Below are 23,381 nucleotides of genomic sequence, written 5' to 3'. Positions count from 1 at the left end.
CGGTGTATATGTATACTAGTTCATTGACGGTTATGCTCTGTGATGGCAGAGATTGTGTCTGATCGCACGTGGTTATATCCCTGGAGCCAGCAGAGTGCAAGGCATAGTGGAGGTGAACTAAAAATGCATTTGTCAAAGTGTCTTTATGCCTATTCCACCAAATCCAGAAAAAGGCAGAGAAGAATGAGACAGAAGATAGTATCACTTTGCAAACCTCAAAATTGATACACAAATGCAAGACGTTCATTGTAATGAGAGCCCTTGAAGGTACAGAAAGCAGGTATTTCAATTCTTCCCAGAGCTTCACACTTGCTCAATGTGTCACCAATAATTACTCTGGCATCTCCTTCCCTCATTCATTGTAATTAAGATATAGTGTCTTCATTACTGGAGAAACTAAGATCCAAAGGAGCAGATACCAGGAAGGATACAAATTTTGGCACAGCAGCTCTATAAGCCATGTGATCCTTTTGAGTCTCACTGTCTATGTTCCATGGAGAAACCCTCCACTTGCCAAGTACCTAAATTACAGTGAGAAACATATAGAGCTAATGTATGTAAAATGCTATCAATCTGTAATCACTATAAAAGTGCTATGTAAATAGCCCCTTGCATTTGTTCCTCCCTGACAAGTAGAATTTGAACCTAGTATTTTCTGGGAAAAAGAAGAGAGATAAGGGAGAGGGTAGGAGGTAATGCAGAGCTTCAACTAACGGCACTGTGCTATCCTTGGAGATTAGGGGGATAAGAAAGGAATAAAGTATGTTCTTCCTTTAAGGTCCTTCCCAATGAGACAGTGAGGAAAGTGATGAGCATGTGAATAAATATATAATTTCCAGGGAAAGGAGTTTGCAGAAATAGGAGCTGAGGAAATGGAGTAGGAAAAGACCCCCTGATGACAACTCAGACCTGACCCCCAGGAACTTCAGGAATAGGGGAAGGTGCATGGGCCCTAACTCAGGAAGGAAATGACCCAGTCAGATTGATCTGGATAAGGAACATTCTGGAAACAGGCAAGGATAATAATTTGGAAACCCTGAACAGAAATCTAATGAAATCCTAATCAGAATTGTGGAAAGAAGAGCAAGGTAAATATTGAAGAGGCGAGGAAATATACCCTCCTCTCCCTAGCACCATCAACACCTGAGCTCCATGTGGTTCTAAGACCAGAATGGGAGAGGAACAATAAGGGGAATCACAGTGGAGTATTAGCTGGAATTGTGAGGAAAGAAGGTATTGTAAGAAACAGTGATGATTAAAGCAGGAAAGCCAGGATGAATGGCTACCTCCTTATCTTCAGCCCCTTCTGGGTCATCTCTGCCTCAGCTGTTCATCCCTCAGGCTGTCCTCCTCACTGCAAAACAGAGCCTGACCAAACCTGCTGTTATCATGATGAAGGCACAAGGATCTGAGGGAAGGCAGGAGTGGCTCCTGACCTTAGTTCTGGGGACAGACTCTGGTCTGTCCCCACTGAGTGAGGTAGGGATGTAGCTAATGCTGCTCCATGGTATGGCCTTCACCTACTTCAAGGGATCCCTCACTCATGGAGGGTCAAGAGAAAGGTGTGTAGATACCATTTATTTCTTAGCACAAGGGAAATAGACTCATGTGCCCCCTCTCACTCTTCCATTATCTGACTCCTGACCAGTTCCGTTGGGGCTGGAGCAATAGCACAGCAGTAGGGCATTTGCCTTGCAAGCAGCCAACATGGCCGACCCAAGTTCAATTCCTCCGCCCCTCTCGGAGAGCCTGGCAAGCTACCAAGAGTATCTCGCCCGCACAGCAAAGCCTGGCAAGCTACCTGTGATGTATTCGATATCCCAAACACCGTAACAACTGTCACAATGGAGACGTTACTGGGCCCTCTCGAGCAAATTGATTAACAACGGGAGGACAGTGACAGTGACAGTGACCAGCTCCATACCAACCACATTACATACTCGCTGTGTAGCAGGCACGAAGAGTATGGCACCTTGCACGAAATCCCACTAAAGGAGCTCACCTGTCTTGCCCTGCGGCAGTGGGAACCTCACACTACCACACACATAGGATCAGATGACAGGAGGAAAGAGTCCAGACAGTCAGACTTATCACGGTTGGGACAATCCATGCTTCATCTGAGCCAGTGGTCAGCAAGGCCTCTATGCTGTGATTGGAGACTCATCTATGGTTCTGAAGAACACTCGGTGAGTCCAAGCAAGGCCCTTCTGGTTAGCCTTGTTTCCAAAGCTTTGGAGTCCATGGAGACATTCCTCCTTCCTGTCTCACCCTCTGGATATGAGCAAAAATCACTGACAATTCCTGCATAGGTCCTTTTTCAGAGAACAGACTACCAAGAGGGACTTAAGGAAAATGACTTCATCCTCTTCACCTTGGTTTCCTCCTGGATACAAAGGTAAGGCTCTTGTTGGCCCCACAAAAGGCCCTTATTAAAATTATAAGAGAATCTTTCTAAAGAGTTTCACATAGCACATAGATGATACTTTTCCAGGTTTACTTTTTTTAACAAAAATTCCAATAAATTATTTTATTTTTCTCAACAGTCAAGATGTCTTTAAAAATAATTTTAATTTGAAGGGTGAGTTCTGAATGGTATATGCAGGAGTTTGTTAGTTTTATGAGAGCTGGAATTTGGTCTAAAATAATATTATACTTCAGACATGGGCAAGTATTTACTAGATAATCAATACAATAAAAGATTCAATGGATGAATGGATTCATGAATGCAAGGGGCATATTTTAACTTCAAAATGCTACTGTAGGGGCTGGAGCAACAGCACAAAAGATAGGATGTTTTCCTGGCAGGCAGCCGACCTGGGTTCGATTCCCAGGATCCCTTATGGTACCCCAAGCACCACCAGGAGTAATTCCTGAGTGCAAAGCCAGGAGTAACCCCTGTGCATTGCTGGGTGTGACCCAAAAAGCAAATGCTACTGTATTATGAAATGAACCACCACACACAAATTTACACACACACACACACACACACACACACACACACGAATGTTGAGGAGGATCTTAGAAACAATATACTTAGCTTACAGGAAGGAAGATTGTGTTGACAGGACAGGAAAGAAAACAGGACATGAACAAAAGTGGATGAACTGAATGGCAGAGCAGTGAAACTGGGGTTCAGCATAATGCATCCTGGGCAACAGGAGCCCAGGATTTGGTCCTTTTACTCCCCATTTTAATGAGTGCTTTTGCGAAAAGCTCTAACACTTTGCCTGTCAGTCCCTCGCTTTATAAAAGTGAGCTGGCCAAAGAGTGTGACTCCGTGAGTAATGAGTCATGTTCCTACTATGTAGTCTCCCTATCCTCTTTCCCTGCACAGTTTCAAAAGCAGGGGCAGGAGTGGGGACAGAGATATCTGCTTCTCCCTTAAGCTCCCCAATCACCCCTGCCCTCTTGTTTTAGATTTGCATAGATGAGAAGACAGAAAAGCAACACTGAAGACAAGGAAAGCAAAGTACAAATGTCCCGGGCATGGAGGGTTAGGGACAGACCTGACTCATCCAGGTTCCTGATGGATGAAGGAGGACATGTGGGCACATATCCTGGAGTGTCAGTTCTTTCTTCACAGCAGAGAGGACACAGTAATGACAGTTCTGCTGTCCACACTTTCAAAGAACTAGACCTGAGGACTGGCAGAGATGCCCTTGGTGGAGGTAAAGCTTGGTTTCTGCAAGTGGTGAAGAGATCATGGGCTATGCCATCCTCTCCTTCCTGGACAGCTCATGTACATGACAAAGAGACCTCAGTGTGGCAGGTGCTTATGAGATACAACCCATAGCCATGACTCTCAATGCGGAACAACTTGCTTATTTAAATGAGGTACATTTACTAAGCTCATTACATAATGGTCTCATTTGTTCCTGCCTTGTGGTCTTCTCAGTTTCTGCATTCCACAGACCACGGAAAGGAAGCTGAGAAGGTATCTGGGGTAACCAGTAGACGGACATGTGCAAACTTAATGCTATTTCCCTAACACTGATAGGTACAGGTGCCAACCAGCAGGCTGGCCACCAGCAAACTCCCAGAAGGATAAAATTCAGTTCTTCCTCTCAATTACTGCATTGGTACTGCAAGGTAGTAGATAGAAGCCAAGCTCCTAAACTCTGTGGGCAGAGTGTCACAGTAGGATACTCGACATGGTCTGTGTCCACAGTGATAATAGAAGCCAGGCTGGTTCTCTAGAGAATCTGAGGCTTAAACAGTTGCAATGAGTAGCAGTTACTCTGGCTTAGGGAGAACGAGACAAAATCAGGAGAAAATGCTGAGGGAAAATGGAGTGGGATGAAGAAAGATGATGGCGAAAACATCACAAAGCATCTCCAAGGCGAGAAGAAGTCACAAAGTCTAGCATGGAGATGAAGTGTGAAATTGGGATGCTATCAATGCCTGGTTTGGGTCAGAGAGAGCCTTAGCGATGAGTCATAGGATAAAGATTCATCCTGGAGAGCAGGGGAACCATGGTGACATGCCAAGCTGAGAAAACACAAGAGCTGATGTATGGCCTGTTACCAGACTGGCCCATCAGCCCATGTACAGTGCTTTTGAAGAGTAATAAAAAGAAAGAAACAGTTCTCAGGGCCAGAGCGATAGTACAGCAGATAAGGGTGTTTGCTTTGCATGTGGGCAACCCAGGTGTGATCCTGGCATCTCATATGATCCCCAAACACTTCTAGGAGTAATTCCTGAGTGCAGAGCTAGGATTAAGTCCTGAGCATTGCTGGATGTGGCCTCCAATAAAAAAACAACAATAAAAACGAAACAGTTCTCTGTTGACTTAAGCATTTTAGAGATGGGCTTGGAGAAAAGGGACAAGTATCTCTTGAGGGATTTATGAAATAATGTAACTGATAATAAAGCAAAATGGTGACATGTAGGCCTGTGGCAAATAGGCCACAAGGATACAGAAAAAAAAATCTTTAAGACATATCCTTCCCTCGTGGCTCAGAAGCACAGCCGCAAATCCCTAATGTCCAGGGGTATTACTCAGAAAGAGCACATGTTTTGCCCGTGTGATTCCTAGGTTCGAACACTGGGAGCACTAAAATAAAAGATTCTATCAATCAAGGTAAACCATGGGCTTAATTTCAATTCCAGTTCACCTACTCTCACATCTTCTATGAGCCCCACTCAATGTTAAGGGTACTTGGGCAGACTCTGCCCCATAGCTGGCCAGTCTGTTGCCCTTCTCTGATCCCCTACTTCTCATCATACCTAGTTGAAGCCCTTCTGTTTGCAGGTATGTTTTGTACCATCTGTGCAATGTGCAGATTGAAACAGGGGCTTTCTGTGCTTTGTCCCTCTTGCATATGAGTCAAACTTTCCAATATGCATCCATGAGTATTCACAACATCCATTTTCATGGCCAACTTCTATAAGTCACATTTGTGCAAGAAAGAAAGCACAGCATTTCATCGAGCTGTGACTTGGTCACACGCCACTGCTGTGATTCTACCCTGGTCTTCAACTAGCTAGTTGGAGAGAAAAAGAAAGAGCAAAGGAAAAAGAAAATCCCTGAAGGAAAAGAGGGCGGGAGAGAGGGGAGCAGCTCAGGGCAGCCCTTGCACCTGCCCTGAATCTCTGAGGCTGACAGGATGTAGCATGCTTCTGTCCGCTCCCTTTAATCCCACATCTGCCTCCTCACAGCCTCTTCCATCCCTCCAGCGCATACTCGAAATTGAAGGCTTTATTTTCACTCTGCTTCTCCTTTAACAGAATGTCCAAACTGGAAAGCCATTTGAGATCATTTTGGCCAGAGGTTTTCAAACTTCATTTTGTAGCAGAACTCTTTGTTCAAATGAAATTTTGCACTCAAAATTCAATAGACAAAAATCGATAAAGGGAAAGTTTCTGTAAGAGGAGGGATTCGGTGTTCCTTTCCTCACCCTCCACCTCCTTCCCTCATGGCTCAGAAGCACAGCCGCAAATCCCTAATGTCCTCAGGTACATGCTTTCAAAACCACTGATTTGACCTTTTTGGTTATTTTAAGATGGAGTGACTGCAACCCAGAGGGCAGAAGGCACTCGCTCAAGCTGCACTGCTAAAAGGTACCAGATTTGGAAGCAGAATTCATATCTCTGTGGGCTCAGATGCACATACATTCTGTGATCTCTTTTGCTTTGTGTGTCCCATCTTACTGAGACCTCAGTCTCTGGGGCCCTCCATTCCAAAAGGAGTCACCTCTACTTCTCATCTCCTCCCACCTCCTTGGTGAATCAGCTCTGTATCCCATCCAAACTTAATGCTATAACTGGTCTTTAAAAGCTTATTCATTTGTTTCCCTGACCAAGCACAAGCACACAGATTTTTCAGAGTGTCCTGGATTTTCCACTATATGCTGACCTCACTGGGCCTTCAGCCTTCAGAAAGAAACAGAGAGCTCAATCTGAAGTAAGAAGCAGACAGACACACAGACGGACAGACACACACACACACACACACACACACACACACACACACACACCTTCTAACCAGAGTCCAGTGATGCAGATAACTTTGCTTATTTACAGTGAAGATCAAGTGAGATGTTGAAGGAAAGGGAACTGAACACATGGAAAATATTATTTACATGCAAGGGATTATTTTATTGGGTAAAGTTTTTGGTCACTATTTTTATGGATAGAACACTACTACTAGTCATTCTAATTCATCCTTAACAGGCACCTCCACTCATCTATTAGATTTTCTCCATCATTATTTGATTGTGTCTTTGACCAAAATTATTCATTTCCACACTTCAGAATGATACCTAAATTCTGAAGATACTTAAGGAGGAACTTCTATGTGCCAACCATCAATGCTGGAGTTCTTACAAAATTCTCATCTCATCCTGAGAGACGCACAGGTGACATGGTCCTATGGGTGGTGCTCAGTATAAAGGAACTGGGGAGAAATGAAAACACTTTGGTGCAAAAACCCAAAGGCAAGCATGAGGAAGTGATGTCAAAGCTAATTCCTGACAGGTGGATTCCAATGACCCTTATGAAGCAGTGGATGGAGATTTAAGGGGGGAGGACATAGGAGCTAAAATTACTTCAGTATTCTGCCTTGCTGAGGACAAATGGAGTACAACAGAGCTATGATGACTTACCCAAGTCACCAAATGGAGAACAATGGAGGTGGAAAGTTAAATTTAAAGGTCTGGTTCTCTGCTCAGAACTTACTCCACCCCCACTAACCCTATAGCTGTGTGGTTTGCTCTGTCTCTCACCTCATCTATAATTCCAAGCAAATAAAATGTTATCAGTGAAGTGCTTTCTGTTACCTCATTTAGAATAGAATGACTGGTCATACACTAGCCACTTGAAATTTCTTCTTGGACGTTATTAGTCTCATAAATGTACCCATTTGTGCCTTATCTTCCTCTATGACAAGAACATGAGTTCTATGAGGAAAGAGGGATGGTTTTATTTATTTTATATACCTGGTGCTTATAATAGTATCCGGGATATGGAAGGAACCCATGTTGGATGGATGGATGGATGGATGGATGGATGGATGGATGGATGGATGGTTGGATGGATTGATTCCCATCTATCTAATACCCTCCTTTGATACTCAATGCTGTATAACATTCCTGTGGACTAAAAGGGAGTCTTTAATCTTTGAGTTACTATTGATTTGCATCAAACAAATCAAATATGCAGGCTAGCAGAACAGTGAAGAGGCTGTTGAAGAATTCCTTGCAGGGGAGAGGTAGTTTAGACTCAGGAGTACCAACAGAGAAGGAAGCTCCAAGAATCAGAACCCTCAGGTTGAATATCAGTCTAAGACTGGGGAATCCCCAAAGAGAAGATTTCAGAGAAGGAAGGACACATCTCCAAAAAAGGAGCCATATCCCCATTCTTGAAAACGACCCTCATTCCTGTGAGATGAAAGTGACTTCCAAACCCATTCAGGTTAAAATCCTCCTAACAACTTCTAAAAAGTGCTATCCTATAGGGGTGAAGGAGAGATAGATGGCTTTGGAAAAGGGAGGAAAAAAGATAATTTTTTAACGTTCTTTTTTTCAAAATTAACTATTGTTAGGGAGTTCATCCAAGGTCTAAAATCACATGCAAGTCCAAATCAGGTCCACTGTATAGAGAAACAAAATTATCTATAATCTGAGGGGCAGTCAACTGCCCACTGGAAGCACTTCTAGCTGGCCACCAATACCCCCCCTTTCCCACCTGGTCCATCATGCTAATTTCAGCCAAGCCCAGACAGGCAGAATCAAATGGTGTGGGTTGGATTCCTGCAATGTCAGGGAGAACATAAACATTCTACAGATAATCTAATTCAAGTGCGCTCATTTTCCTACTTATTCATTCATTCGTCAGACCAAGCAGTCCAGCAGCATCTTCTAGATGACAACTGAGACCCTCTAAGGGTCAGACACTGCACAGCTCCTGTGCACAGAACAGGCAGCTGGGCAGATCTGGTCTCTATCTACAGGGTGTGAACACTCTGGTACTTCCCAGCTACGTTCTTGGCATGAAGCCATTAAAAAAATCAAATCATCGTCATGTGGTTAGAGTGCTCTATATTGGACATGTCTTGACTGTTTAATCAGCAGTTCGGCAGGCTTATCATCTCTCTCATTTGTCAGATAAGCTAGCTGTGGTGCAGAGACTTTTAGGAATTTGCCAGAAATGAGGCAGCCTGTGACGGGAGATTTAAAATGGTGTCGCGTTTACCCCAAAGCCCTTCTGTGGTCTTCTGCACAGACTCAGATCTTTGCCGAAGGCACCAGGCCCCCCCTGCATGAGTCCTGGCACCACAACCAATGTGCCCTGAGCACTCAGAGCAGGGCCTGGCTCTCTGTAAGCACTCAAGTGAGCTTACCCAGCATGGCTGCTATTATAACTAATAGGCACACGACTATGTTACCACATCACCTGTGGTGAAGTGGCAACACCCAGGTAGCCAGGAGTGAAGAAGTAAACAGATGCTGCCTGCCCTATGGGGTGGCTCAAAGCTCACACTCAATGTCCTTGAGAAAGGCTGAAGGACAAATTTGTAGCCCCAGAAAGCAATCCTGAACCTGAACAAAGAATGTTCCCCTTGATGAGGCTGGTGACTCGACATACCCAGGTCCATTCCTTCACAGGATTGTGCCAGGGCTAGGGAAATGCCTCAGTACATGATTTGCTTGGCTGGGAACAATCCCAGAGCAGTAAGCTTGGAGAAGCCCATGAGCATCACTGGGTGTGATTCAAAAGAACAAAATAAAACAGAAAACCAGAGGGCCATACCATCTCCCAGATCTGTCCTCCATGCCCATTTTTTGTAGTTAAAGGAGGACAAAAGATTCTAGGCCTCAGTCATGAGGCCAAGAATAGCTGTGGCTGGACATGGAGAGTATCATGTTAAGTGAAATGAGTCAGAAATAGAGGGACAGACATAGAAGAACTGCACTCATTTGTGGAATATAAAATAACATAATATGAGTCTGACACCTAAGGACGATAGAGACAATGGTCAGGAGTATTGCCGCATAGTTGGAAGCCTGTCTCATGAGCGGGGGAAGAAGGCAGCTGGAATAGAGAAGGGATCACTAAGACAACGGTGGTTGAAGGAATCATTCAGGATGGGAGACGTGTGCTGAAAGTAGATAAAGGACCAAATATGATAGCCTCTCAACATCTATACTGCAAATAATACCATAATGCCCAGAAGTAGAAAGAGAGTATGGAGGAAATTGTCTGCCATGAAGGCAGGAGGAGGGTTCAAAAGGGGGGGGGGTATGCTGGGGAGATTGGTGGTGAGAAATGTGCACTGGTGGTGGGATGGGTGTTTGATCATTGTATGATTGAAAGTCAAACATGAAAGCTTGTAACTGTATCTCACGGTGATTCAATAAAAAAAATATTTTATGAAGATGTCTATGGGGAAAAGAAAGAATAGCTGTGACCTTCCGAGGGCCCAGTGGTCATCAGCGTTCTAGGTTTGGAGCCGCTCCCAGGAATCTCTCTGTAGCCACCATCAAGGATGCCCCTCTATGATCCACTCTACATAGACCATATAAACAGCTTACCTGGCAGGAATCCAGCATTTGATCACTGGCACAATAAGTGGATACCCCAATCTCTTGAGTAAGCTCCCTTCTGGCCTGGGCTGTGGTCCCTGTTCTTATTCTCATGACAGCTCTCAAGCAAGTAAGGATTACCTGCACCATTTAACACAAGGTAATGAAAGCTGAAAAATACCAAGCCACTGTCTTCAGCCACTTCTATCTTTCTTATCAGGGGATCTCTAATATCCATGTCCTAGCAGCCATGAAAGGGGTATATGACTCTAATGTATCCTGCTACCCTTTTTGTTAGTTTGCTTTGCAGTCACAACTATTGTGCTCAAGGTTTACTCCTGGCTCTGCTCAGGAATGACTTTTTTGCTGCATGCAAAATAGATATCCTATCCTCTGTACTATCACTCCGGCTCCACCTGTTACACTTTTATCCTACAGTAAGAATGAGCTCAGCCCTGGTGTGTGAACACGCAACCAGGCCTATTTCAGGCAGGCAGATCTGCTTACTGCTCCTGGCTGGGGCTTCCTCTGGAATCCTTGGAGAGCTCAGACCTCCTAAATATGACAGAGGTAAAGAATGGGTCCAAAACCTCTCCTCTGCTTCTCCTATGATGACCTCTGTAGGACAAACTCCTTCTCAGAATTGGATATTCCCACCCATAAAATGTGGACATGAATAGCTACCTCCAAGGTATAGCTGGAGGACTATCAGACAAGAGGCATTGAAGTTCCTGATAAACACTGCTGAGTGGTCATAATGGAGAAGACAAGATAATAACAACAAAGGTAACCATAAGATTGAGCACTTACTAAGTGCCAAGCTCTGTTCTTGACATTCACACCAGTAACCAGTGCTAATAGTAGTACTCATCAATACTGTTATTACTGATCAATTTCCTGAGGACTACTGAATAAGCAGTGGGGACTATTTCTTATAAAACTCAGCATTTCCTCAGCATTTGATGAACTGAATTTGCTCAGCAGATCTGGGCATCTGTGAAAGGCCAAGCCAAGATTTGTGGAGTGGCGAGACTGGATGAGTGTCAGTTTTGAGCCCTGGTCAGGAAGATTAGCATCAATTTAAATAATAATAAGAAAGGGTGCAGCTGACTACCCTACTATGAAGCAAAGGAATTTAATAATTTCCCTTTGGACATTACAACAATAAATAGTTGTACATAAATAAATCTATGTATATAACAGACCTAAAGTTCATGTATAAAATAAAATGCTTGCCTTGACTGCAATGAATGCTCACCAAAATATTCTGTCTTGTCGTATTTTATTTCATTTCATTCCATTTTTTATATACTAGTTTGCCATTTTCTGTTCTGTGCCATTCTGTTTTATCTATTGTGTTTCTTTCTGCACTGCTTTATTTCCCACTGTTTTCTATGAACACCCGTCTATTCTTGTGTATTCATTTGTGATTCTGGTACTCTGATTGAGATATGTGTGTCAGGGATTGAACTCAGGGCCTTGTACATGCTAGGTTGGTACTCTATCACTTGGAATACCTCCCAGATCCCTTTGACTAAATCATCTACCAAATTATTTCAATCCACCTTCCTAAAGGTAGTGATATAAATAAGTTAGTTTTCCAGCAAATTATAGCTTGGAAACATCCTTAAAATTAAAACCTAATATGAGTGCCTTAATTATTTTTTCATTGTTTAGAGGTACTCAGCTGAAGAGGGAAACCCAGACCTTACTCATCACCTCTGACTTTCTGGATACCCAGCTATTGGTTAGGACCACTGAGGGACAATAGTCATCACCAAGACAGCTCCCTTCCTCATAGTATTTCAGAAATAGGACGTCAGAGAAGGAGCTAGAGGAACATAAGTTAAATGCTTGATTGGCTTCATTACACATGTATGTTTATCACATGCTCAGTGTATGCTCAGTTGCATGCTAGGGTTGGAGGCACACATAACTGGAAGTAAGTAAGACAAACCTGACTATCTTGTCGGTGGGGTTATACAGAAAGCTAACCATGTAAAAATGACCCAAACATATCACATCAGATCACACCCTCACTATTCCCTTGAAAGACTAGTGGAAATTTACCCATTTTACAGATGCAGAAACAGGTTCCAAAGTAGTTCACTATTAGAGAATGATGATATAAGATATTAAATATTTTAATCCCAGACTCTCTACTTCTAGCCATTACAGTTGGGAGACAAGGTCAGGGAGAAGGTGCTTTGAGATGAATTTATTGGTAAGGATAAAGCCCGTTTACCCTTTCTCTGGCCCCACTAAGTAAGTAAATAAATAAATGTGTGAGTTGAAGACAAAAGAAAGGCTAACTCTACAAGGTATGCTGGGAAAACGTGGAGAAGTCAAGTTTGACAGGTGCTTCTGATGCAAGAGAGAGAGAATTTTAGTGATGCTTGGAAGCAATGCAGAGCAGGTGGGGGTGGGGGGAGGAAAAAGGCAGCTCAGCTTCATCTAGAGCTGGTGCTGGCTGGTGGCCTGCATTACACATTGAAGGACATGATTGCCAGGTCACTGGCAAGAGATTCAGCTTCAGCCTCAGTGTGGAAGGGGCACATCTAATGGCAGAAAGACAATATAACTTCTTTGGTAGCGCCTATTTAGAGATAGCTAACTTTCCAAGAAAAAGAAGAAGAAGGCATATCTGGTCTGAATTAAAATGGCCACACAAATAAAATGCCTTGGTTTGGAATCACTAAGAAGCAGTCTCTGATTTTCTTTGGATATCTATACCAGACAAGTGGAAGCAAAGCTAGAGAAATAGAGATAGATGCCCAAACCCGAGGCTATGGTGTAATTCCTGTGACAGTTCTGCCATTTCTTCTCCATTCCTTCTAGGATCCTGTTCCTTTTATATAAAGGCTGCTATGAAGGAGAGCACAAACTGATTCTTAAAAATTATGATTCAAAAATCCTGATGCAGCTGCTGCTGGACAACCTTCAGAAATGCCACTGTTTATAGAAAGGCATTACAGAGATTTTCTGTCACCAAGAAATCCTCTTGAAATATCATGTCTCCCACCCCTTCGTAAATAGGATTCTTCCCAATTCAGAGTAAAAGACTGACTTCTGCATATAAACACAAGAGACATTTTTGTATTATTTTACTGGGTTCTACTATGGGTCATGCACATAAGTCACTCATACAATCATGAAACTTTATCATTATTCAGGTGTTGGGAGTCCCACCTTAAAGTTCTCAAGGCATCAAGAAGGCAAAATATTTGTCAAGATGAGACAATGAATGAATAAACTTAGGTCTGTGAGTCCATTAAGTTGAAATTCATTTTACTGTATTATGCTATCCCTCATAATAATGGGAAATCTAAACCATAGAAAGTATCTAAAAAGCAGCCCCAAAGAATGAGAAGCATTAGAGAAAGATAGGAAGAAGAAGACATAAAGGAGGAGGAAGAGAAATGCTTATTCTTTCTCCTGTGACTCCTACCACTCAGACCAGTATTCCCTCACCACTACTATAAATCAGACCCTCTTACACTCTGGATTAGTTTCACATTCCACATCATATTTAATTCTCACAAAAATGATGAGAAGGAGAGAAGACACATGTCACTCTGCATTTAAGAGATGAGGAGACTAAGGTTAAGTAACAGTTGAGAGTCCAGAAAGGCAGCAACAAACATGGAATGATTCAAGTTTAGCCTAAAAGAAGGAGGACTGAAGCAACATTACTTAAAATATTTTCATAACACCACTCGTGGCAATAAAACATCCCGCCCCCAGCTTTATTAAGATATAATAGACAACATTGGCTCTGTTTCAGAATGCGTCTGCACTATTGATGGGGATGGGAATGAGAGTAATTGTGGAACACAACAGAATGGAGGTTCCTCAAAAGCTCACAATAATCTACAACATGATGCAACAATCCTCCTTTGACAACAGATCCAAAGGAAATGGCATTACTATGCTGAAGAGATGCCTGCATTCCCTTATTCACTGCAGCATTAATTAGAGTGGCTGAGACATGGAAGAAACACTTTTCAACAGGACTAAACATGCTTGGACACATGCACATAACACCCGCACAAAAAAAAGGCTGGTTCTTACTTTCAACAACCTTTTCAGCTATTCCCTAGTTGATTCCATGCCATTCCATTCTGTGTCATGAAATGCAGGCCCTGACAAATAAATGGATTTAATATGTTACTAATGGGTCGAACAGATATTGGGAAAAGAACCACTCACTTTAAAGGCTTAAAAGTCTGAGAAACATTTCAAAGGATCTAAAGAATTCCAACATAGAAGGAAAAATAATAGATTCCTACTTCACTGCTAAAGATGGTAGAACTATGACTAAAGGGCAGAAACTCATGCACATAAATTTCAGGTCAACATAAAGAGGTCCTTCCTAAAAGACAGAAGCTTTCCCAAAATAGAAAGATGACCTTGTGAGAGGTAGTGAGCTCCCTGGAACTCAAGCCATGCAAACTGAAGCCTGAAGCTCACTGGAGGCTATCCATGGCCTTGACAGTGACTTCTACATTGCTTTTGGGGTCAAAAACACAATTTAATATCTTTTTTTCCTCTCATTTTCTCTCAATGACAGCAGCCACCACAGGAAATTCTGGTTTTGGTGTCAGAGTCAAAGGATACAGAAGAAAATAGTGATGCTGGATTTGGTTTCACTCAGAAACTGGGGAAGGATCTACACCTCTCTGCAAGCTCTGAAAATAGAAACAAGAAGTAAAACAGCAGGGAGGAAGGCAGAGAGGGATAAAAGTGCAAAAAAAAAATCAACAAAAAGAAGAGAATGGAGATGGTCTCTGCACTCTTCTTTTCTCACTTTGAGCCTGGAGAACCTCCCTCATGTTCCCCTGCTCTGCAATGGGTATAATGCAATTGAACTATCTCTCAAGGACTATTTCTGCTCTCATTTTCTAGTCTTCTTTGTCACCTTCACCCTGGGTTCCCGCCATACCACTCATGATCCTTATTCAGCCATCCAGGACATTAAACAAGAACAGCATTATGTGGCCTGGCCCCTTCCCTACCCCACCCCCCACCCAGTGGAGGGGAGAAGGAAGGAACCGTTAGCACTACCACCTATTGCAAGGTCCTGGTGCTGACTTAGCATCACAGTCCATCCAGTTTGTGGGTCACGGAGTTCAATTCATTAATTTGGGTGTTCGAGGGAGGCTGCCAGATCTGGTGCTGACATGAATAATGATGGATCACCAGGTGAAGGCCTAGCAAAATCTGCCACTTAATCAGACACAAAGAGTCTCCTCAGGCATTAATGTAGGCCAAGTGCTTCCCAGTCAATCAGCCCCGATTTCAGTTTAACGGTGCAAATTGTTACCACACAGAACAGCCGCTCCATGCACAACTCAGACTCAAACTGGGTTACTGATTTATTTTCTTTTTTCAGATCAAGTAGGAGTAACTGCCTGGTCATTGTCACAGCAGGGGAGGTAAAGGCAAGGATTTATGGGGGAAGGGGAGGCATGCTAAGACCAGAGCCCCCATCCTTGCCCCACCACTTGTCTATGCTCTTGTTTGGGAAGCCCACGCTTTGCTTATGAACACTGGATGCTTTTCCATAGTCTGCAGGACACAATTCAAGTCTTCACCACCAGACTTCTCTAGCTTTACCACCCACCCAACTTCTCCAAGCAATCCCAGCAGCAGTCACAACAAACTACATCCACTCCCCCTCACTTCCACAAAGGGCAATGCCCTCTCATCCTGACGCCTCTGTGTGCCTGCAAATGCTGAGGGCTCTGCTTGAAATGCCTTTAATTACTCCCTCTGTTCTCACCTCACTTCTATCTACCAGCCTTTAATCCAGAAGACACTGGCCACAAGGAAAAGATCCTGGAGAGTCAGAGAATGTCAATGGCGCTTTCTGCCCAGAGGAGACATGCACTAGAAGTGGACTTAAAAATAATGAATAAATGTGTAACTTAGAAAACACATTTCAAGTTTCCAACTCTTGGTTTTTACAGAAATAAAAAATGAGAAAAAATATTCTGTAGCCAATTAATCCAACTATGCAGGATGTAATAGCTGCAAACAGCAGTCCACTCGGGAGCTTCTGCAGCCTGTTGCTCATACAGCTTTCCCTAGGAGACCATAGGGACAGACCTTTCCAGCGCGCATTCACATCTAACTTCATGCTGCACCCTTGTATTAGGATCCATATTAGGACAGGTATGTTGAGTGCTTTTGGAATGCCTCAGGACACAAAGTACACACTGGTTAAGTAATCTTACCCATCCCACCAAGCTGAAAAGGAAGGAATATATAACTGAGGGGGCCAAATTCATGTTCTTCGACTGCCTGAAGATCTACATAGACAAGAGGCTTTCCCAAGTTTAATGTGCATTAAAGGCAAAGATTCTAAAAAGTGACCCAACATTGTTGGCTGTGAGATCCTAATCATAACACTTCTCTCAACAAATGGTAGTCTCTGCATGTCTAAAAATCACGAAGGTATTTCCTTCCTTAGTCACACCTATCACTAAATGCAACTTCCTATAGAAAGAAAGTGAAATAATGAAATGAGTTCCTGCAAAGATATTATTCTAAGTGTTCAGAAAACATACTTTCCTTTATATTACCCCCCCTTCCCTATGCCTTTCTGAGTTCTCCTTTGTGTGAAATGACCCATAAAGATTCTTGTTTTGCAAAACTCTATCCTTAGCTTCCCTGTGCTTCAATTGGCTGCAGCTCAGGTTCTTCACAAGTAAAGCTTACAGACTAAGTCCTAGAGAACTGCACAAATTAAAAGCATTTATTCCGTCATCTCTATTTCCAATATATACACTCGATGTTAATGGCAGCAATGATGAAGGTAATAGTGGCTTTCATAAAAGAAGTGCAGAGCATGCCCCATGAATTTTCCTATCTCTTTATTCCATACTTTCAACCCCTTATTCAATACCATCATCTTCTATGTCATAGTTTCTTCTCTGCCTGTTACCTCTTGTCATTCCCTTGAACCCCTAGATGTGATTTGGAGACTGCATAAACTCAGAGAAAGGGAATAAGGCACAGGCAAACTTGACTTCCAAGGACCCCAATATTACTGTGAAGAGGTCATCTGCCTCTCCCATAGAACACCTGAATTCAGAGTCATGCAATGCAGTCATATTACCCCTATCAGCTATTAAAGGTGCTGAGCTGTGAGTTCCTTGAGGAAGTTACCATGTGCCCAGCGGGTGAGAGGATTGTTATTAATTAAGGGAATTGAGAATCCCTGCTCTTCTTCTGAGGACCTCCTCGTTAAAAGCACATCTCAGGATTCTTCTGTATCTCCTAGTAAGCAGATTCCAATAGAAAGATCCGAAACAATACCAATTTGTTTCTAAGCCTCATCTAAACCTCAAAAATACTTCCTTTTTTGTTTTATTTTCGGGCAACACCTGGCAGTACTGAGGGATTATTTCTGAATCTGAACTTCAAGATCACTCCTGGCAGGACTTCGGAGACCATACGAGGTAGCAGGGGTTGAACCTAGGTTGGCTGCATGCAAGACAAGAACTATAACCATTGTACTACCCTTATAGCCACTGAAAAAATGCTTTTTACTCTAGCGCATAATTAAACTCTACCTTAACATGTTACAAAAAATGCTATCAAGAATTTAAACCCTGCCTGGTGTCAGGAAAACATCGATACTGCTGAGAAAAAAATCAAAAGGTCAAGAATTGTGATTTCTCAAGGTCATCTTTAAGTGTAGTTGCCAGGAATGGAGAAATTGAAAGATGTAGAGGGTGCTACTACACAGAGGAATATAAGAAAATAGTAGGTTCCTACAATTAATTAACTGTATGACCTTGGATCATCTCATTCCCTCTCATTTTTTTTCCTTCTCTGAAATTAACCTAGTTAAGTTGTAAAACAAAACAAAAAGTTTTCAGTTAATCACTCTTTGCCATCCTGACATGGAGATCAACAGATAACTGAACAGCCTTAGATAAATAAAATAAAACTTAAACTGAGTGGAGAGTTTGGATGTAGAAGTATTCCTTCCATTACAAAATACAGAAATATTTTGCAATGTTTTTGTTGGATTACATATATGTGTATGTGCGCAACTCATCACAAATATATGTACATATTGCAATGAATGAGAAAGTGGAGACTTTCTCATTTGATAAAGAAATGTCTATAACCCAAATTTAGCAAGTGTCTAATATAAATGAGATACTATTCTAAGCACTGCTGACAGAGCAGTGAACATAACCAACTCTATTTTTATGAGATGCACTTTCTAGTGATAAGTTATATTTGAGAAGGGAAAGAAGCAACCCTGGGCTTTTCAACCAGTTACAGAGTGTGATTAGAGGTGGGTCTTTGGTCACAAATAAGAACCGAGACAAATTGAGAGTTTATTACTTAGCAAAAACCAGGCCAAGCAGTAGGAGGGCCAAGTACTCCATCAGCACCTGGGACAGCTCCTAATCTACTAGTTGTGCTTTGCTGGGAACAACTTTCAACTTCATGTGGGCAAAAGACCTGGCAGAGCCTCAAAGCACTTGGGGGTGGGGTATGGGGGGGTATAGGACCTGACTCAACTTTCATGGCTACCTGAGTTATTCTGCAGTTGTCCACACTGACAACGGTTTCCCCAGTAAGTGTGCAGCCCAGGTTCCTGAACACCATGCACTCCAGAGTCAGGAAAAATAAAAATAAAGCTAAACAAAAGAAAAAAACCCTACACGACATCTTCTAAAATGCCTCCCATGATTCTCTTCTCATTCCTACCTATGCCTTCTATTTCTTCTGCCATCTGTAGCCCTAAAAAGTGTGCACTTGACTGGAAATGTATCACTTGAGGCACCTGTGGTGGAGTGAAATTGATTAGGATTTCATGGTCTCATCCAATTTCAGCTAGCAGCAGGTGAGGGAGGGGAAAATGTTCAGTTAGGGGATAGCCTCATACTTTCTGCTTTTAAAACAAAGTTTGGGAAGAAAGGTGGTAGGTTTTGTTCCTATAGAGAACTTCCCACCTTTGGAACTATTATGCTGAAGATTTTCACTGAATCCATTTGAAGATTCCCTTAAAATATCCTTCTCTGCTAAGGCAGTGTTCTTTATTTACTTTTTAAAAACACTATAGGTGGCAGACCAATAGCACAACAGGGAGGGAATTTGCCTTGTACGCGGCCAACTTGGGTTTGATCCCCACATTACATATGGTAACCTGAACATAACTATGAGTGATTTCTGAGTTTGGAGCCAGGAGTAAACCCTGAGTACTGCTGGATGTGTCCCAAAAAGCAAACAATAAGTTAAAAATATCATATTAACACTTACTTTTGGAGTTAATTTGCATCATCCTGGTGGTCACATTCTGATGGTTCACTTAGGATCTAAATCATTTAAAATTATAAATAAATACCACATCTTTTTTTTCTAAAATTACTCCCACAAGTACTTCTTTGCAATTCAATTCATTAGGACCAGAAACCGATAAAAAACAATACCCCTAGGTCTAGGGAGTCTCAAAGCCTCATATAGGAATAGAGAATACAAGTTTTACCCTTCAAGGGAGCCAATATTTAATGCATTAGATAAAAGTATAAGATATAGTGTTCAAACAAAATAATTGAAAACCTTCTTTATAGTCACTAATTTCATTTCCTACTAGCATTAAATATTCCCACTATTTTGGCTGATTTTTTAAAACATCTGCTTAAAAACATCTCTCCTTTTGGAACTGTTTTCCCTGGCTTTTACTTGACAGATTATGTGAAACCCCCTTTAATGGTGATATATATATTATATATATATATATATATATATATATATATATATATATATAGCTTTGGTCTAACCTCTTCTGTTTCCAAAGCTCCTCTTTAAGCTAAGGATCACCACTTGGAACAGACCAGTAACTGGTTCAGGGGTAGGGTGGAAGAATAATACTTAAATTTCCCATGTCTATATTCCTGGAGAGAATTAAAACTATAGGTGAATTAAAGATATCACTCAAATAACCTTTTACAGGTAGGATATATTTGCCTAGATAGATGAGGCCAATATGATGACAAGCCTTCTTGTAAATATAAGAAGGAGGCAATAGAAGACATCAAAGTGTTGTGGTCTGAGAAGGACACGACTAATTCTTGTTGGTTAAGGGAACAGACTCTCCCCTGGAGCCTCCAGAAGGGGCTCAATCCTGCTGCCAAAATATGACTCTGACCCAATAAGAATTGCTCCAAATTTAAGAATGACAAAACTGTAAATAACAATGCCTTATTTCAAGCCACTTAGCTGCAGTCATTTATTATGACATTCAGGAAAGAAAACTAGTATAGGAATAAACACAATAAATACTAGTTTGGCCTGGCATTATGGATAAAAATGATAAACACTCTGGGGCTGGAGTCATAGTCCAGCAAGTAGGGCACGTGCCTTGTATATGGCTGACCCAGGTTCAATCTCCAATACCCCATCTGGTCCCCCAAGCCTGCCATAAGTGATTTCAATGTGCAGAGCCAGGAGTAACTCCTGAGCATGACTGAATGTGGCCCCCAAAAAACCAAACAAAACTAAAATGATAAATATGCCCTTTTTATCTCAGCAATGCTCACCTATCAAGTACTCTTATACTCAGTCCCCGCTTAGACCTGGGGAAAGAATGAAACCTGCAGAGAGAAGATCAAAGTAAGAAAAGAAACAAAATCTGAAGATTTTTGCATGAACACTCTGAACTCACCCTTCCATCATACCTGCAAGCCAGATATACTCTAATCCCTGGAGGAACTGCGAACCTCATTTGTCCTTCATCTAGTTTGAATTGGATTTATATCACTTGCACATGAGGAAAAAAAAAACTATGCCCTGACTAACACAAGCATGGTGGGGCAAACACCACCTCTTGAAATATCCTATTCCAATTTTGGAGACTTTTGTGATTGTGCCTTTTTAAATAGAACTGACACCGTCAGCTGTGCAGCTACCCAGCCCCCAACTGCCTAAGATCCCACACCAGACAGGACACATTTAGCTCCCAACTCTCCTTGAGAGATACTTAGGATTTGAAGTAGTAATCCCCACCAAGATCCCCATGTCTTCTCTTCTCCAGGCTAAATCCTTCCAGTTATTTTCAGCATCGTGCTAAGGTAGTTTTAAACCTTTTCACTACCCTGCAGGTTTAATCTTCCTTGGACACACTTGTTCCTTATCATGTTTTTTCTTAATGATATCACAACTGAGTGCAATATTCCAAGACATGACTAACCAGGTCAGCACATCCCTGTGAGATGATAATGTTAATGGAATCTAAATAGAAACAAATCTGTATGTGTTTTGGTTTGCTTTGTGTCATTTCTCTGTGCTACAAGGCAATCCTCATCCACTTCTTAGGATTAATGGATTTGGAGAAGTAGAAGCAGGGCAGGGGGTCACAGGTGCTCAGGATGGTCACAGGTGCTCAGGATGTCTGGGGCTCTATCAGGCATTCTCAGTCAAGTGAGCTGGTAGATCAATGGATGGTGTTGGGGACAACACCCAGAGATATTCAGGGGCCTTCGGGGCTGAATCTGGTGATGCTTCAGTAATCACAGTGTATTGGAGAATGACTGAGGTCAGCTACATACAAGATGCATGTCTTAATGCCTTTACTCTCTTCCCAGCCCCATGAAAAATATTATGAAGTACATAGTTGTGTTTACAGTTATACCTACTAAATTTCATTATGAGGAGATGAATACTGAGGTAATAACTAATATACTAGATCTAAATTTAGATAGTCTTAAATTCAAATCCTGTCTTCACCACTAACAGCAACATGATCTTGGATAGCTGCATTACTCTCTCTCAGTCTTAGCTTCCTCATCATAGAATAATAATAAAACCTTCCCCATAGGATTGTGTAAATAAATAAGATAATGTATGGAAAGTACTTGGCAGAGTGCCCAGTATGGGCTAAGATTTCAGAAAATGGTGCCTCTTGTAATATTCAGCAAGAAAAAAATAAGTCTGTACTTTCTAGCTCACCATTGTCCTCTTCCTCTGTACAGAAGTATACAACAGTGTGGGGAGAGAAAGAAAGACAAGGAAAAGATGAGGAGGGGAAGGAGAAAGTGGGACTACCCTTCCTCATTGTCTGGATTCACATCCAAAAAGACTTTGCTTTTAAAAGACAGAACACCCCACTTCTCACATATAAGATGTTCACAACATAAAGAATGTGGTTTGAAAGCAGGACCTGGGAGGCAGAAAGCATCAACATTCCTGAAGACAAGTGAAATTGATTCCTGGAATCCCAATACATGATGGAGAAATTAAGGTTTTTGGATAACTCAGAAGGAAAATTACATGCAGGTTCTGACACTATTCAGATAGGAAGCTCAGCCAGACACAGTAACAACAAAAGTCTCCAATGGAGACGTTACTGGGCCCGCTCGAGCAAATCGACGATCAACGGGAGGGCCTTTACTTACTTACTTTACAAGTGGGGGAAGCAGCTTCAGAGAGGGACATCCAGCAGACTCTAGTTAAGCTATTGTTGGAGGAGCCTGATTCCTGGATGTTCTTATTCCAAGTATAGGCAGAGGAGAGTTGCACTTCCATCATTACTACTAGCCAAAGCCACACAGGCTGTTGAATGGAGTTACATTCATGGAAAGAGCTAGTGCTGAGAGGATTTGAGCTGGGCAGGAACACTGCCTGCTATTAAGATCAGATGGGAATGAAACACGAGCTTCACTTAAATGAGATGTGGCCAAGTGGTAGCACACATGTCAGGTATGTGAAAATCACTGAGTTTGATCCCTGAATCTGCAAGACCCCCAAGCACTGAGAAAACAGCCAGGTATGGCTGCAATTGAAAGATATTAATGACTCAGATTTTCTGAAAGGACTTACATCTACCAACCACCAGCCCAAGCAACTGATCAGTCCATTAAGAAACAACAACATTAACTATAATTCAAGGCAAAATGAATATAATGTCCCCTACTAGTTAACAAGTCAGATATTTTATAGTATGTGTAGGTTCACATCAAATTCCTAGGATATTTCCTATCAACTTGAATCCTTCAAGAGCTTTCATAAGAGCCACCTGTTATATGTTATTTACTCCAAGGTAAATGAACTGACCTTAAATGCTTCTCTTCCAATAAATGAACTGACCTTACACGCCTCATTTCCAGATCCACCCTAAGTGCTCTCCCAATGTGTCAGTCATGGACAGTGCAGAATCATTCCCAAACTTCTCCCTTATCTTTGAGCTTCCTGAGGACCATGTTTTATAATACAGATTTTATGGCACCAAGCCAGGGGTTCTAAGAGCTGTAAGTAACTGCTCAAACCTAAGAGCATGGGAAAAGGCAGGCCATAACTCCCTTCTCCATAAACTCCTGATAACCTAGCAGCAGTAGA

At 42.1% G+C, this 23,381-nt stretch overlaps 1 protein-coding gene and 1 pseudogene across 4 annotated transcripts in view; one reads left to right on the top strand and one right to left on the bottom strand.

Annotated features, from left to right (window-relative positions):
- The window catches only part of ASTN2 (astrotactin 2), a 1,072,177-nt gene that overhangs the window by 879,274 nt on the left and 169,522 nt on the right, over positions 1 to 23,381 (bottom strand). The window lies entirely within an intron of this gene.
- On the top strand, positions 16,016 to 16,130 carry LOC130045867 (uncharacterized; annotated as a pseudogene).

This window comes from Sorex fumeus, unplaced genomic scaffold (assembly GCF_029834395.1).
Source record: "Sorex fumeus unplaced genomic scaffold, SorFum_2.1 ptg000129l, whole genome shotgun sequence".
Taxonomy (NCBI): domain Eukaryota; kingdom Metazoa; phylum Chordata; class Mammalia; order Eulipotyphla; family Soricidae; genus Sorex; species Sorex fumeus.
The sequence above is the reverse complement of the archived record's forward strand: the minus strand, read 5'-3'. Positions and strand labels throughout refer to the sequence as shown.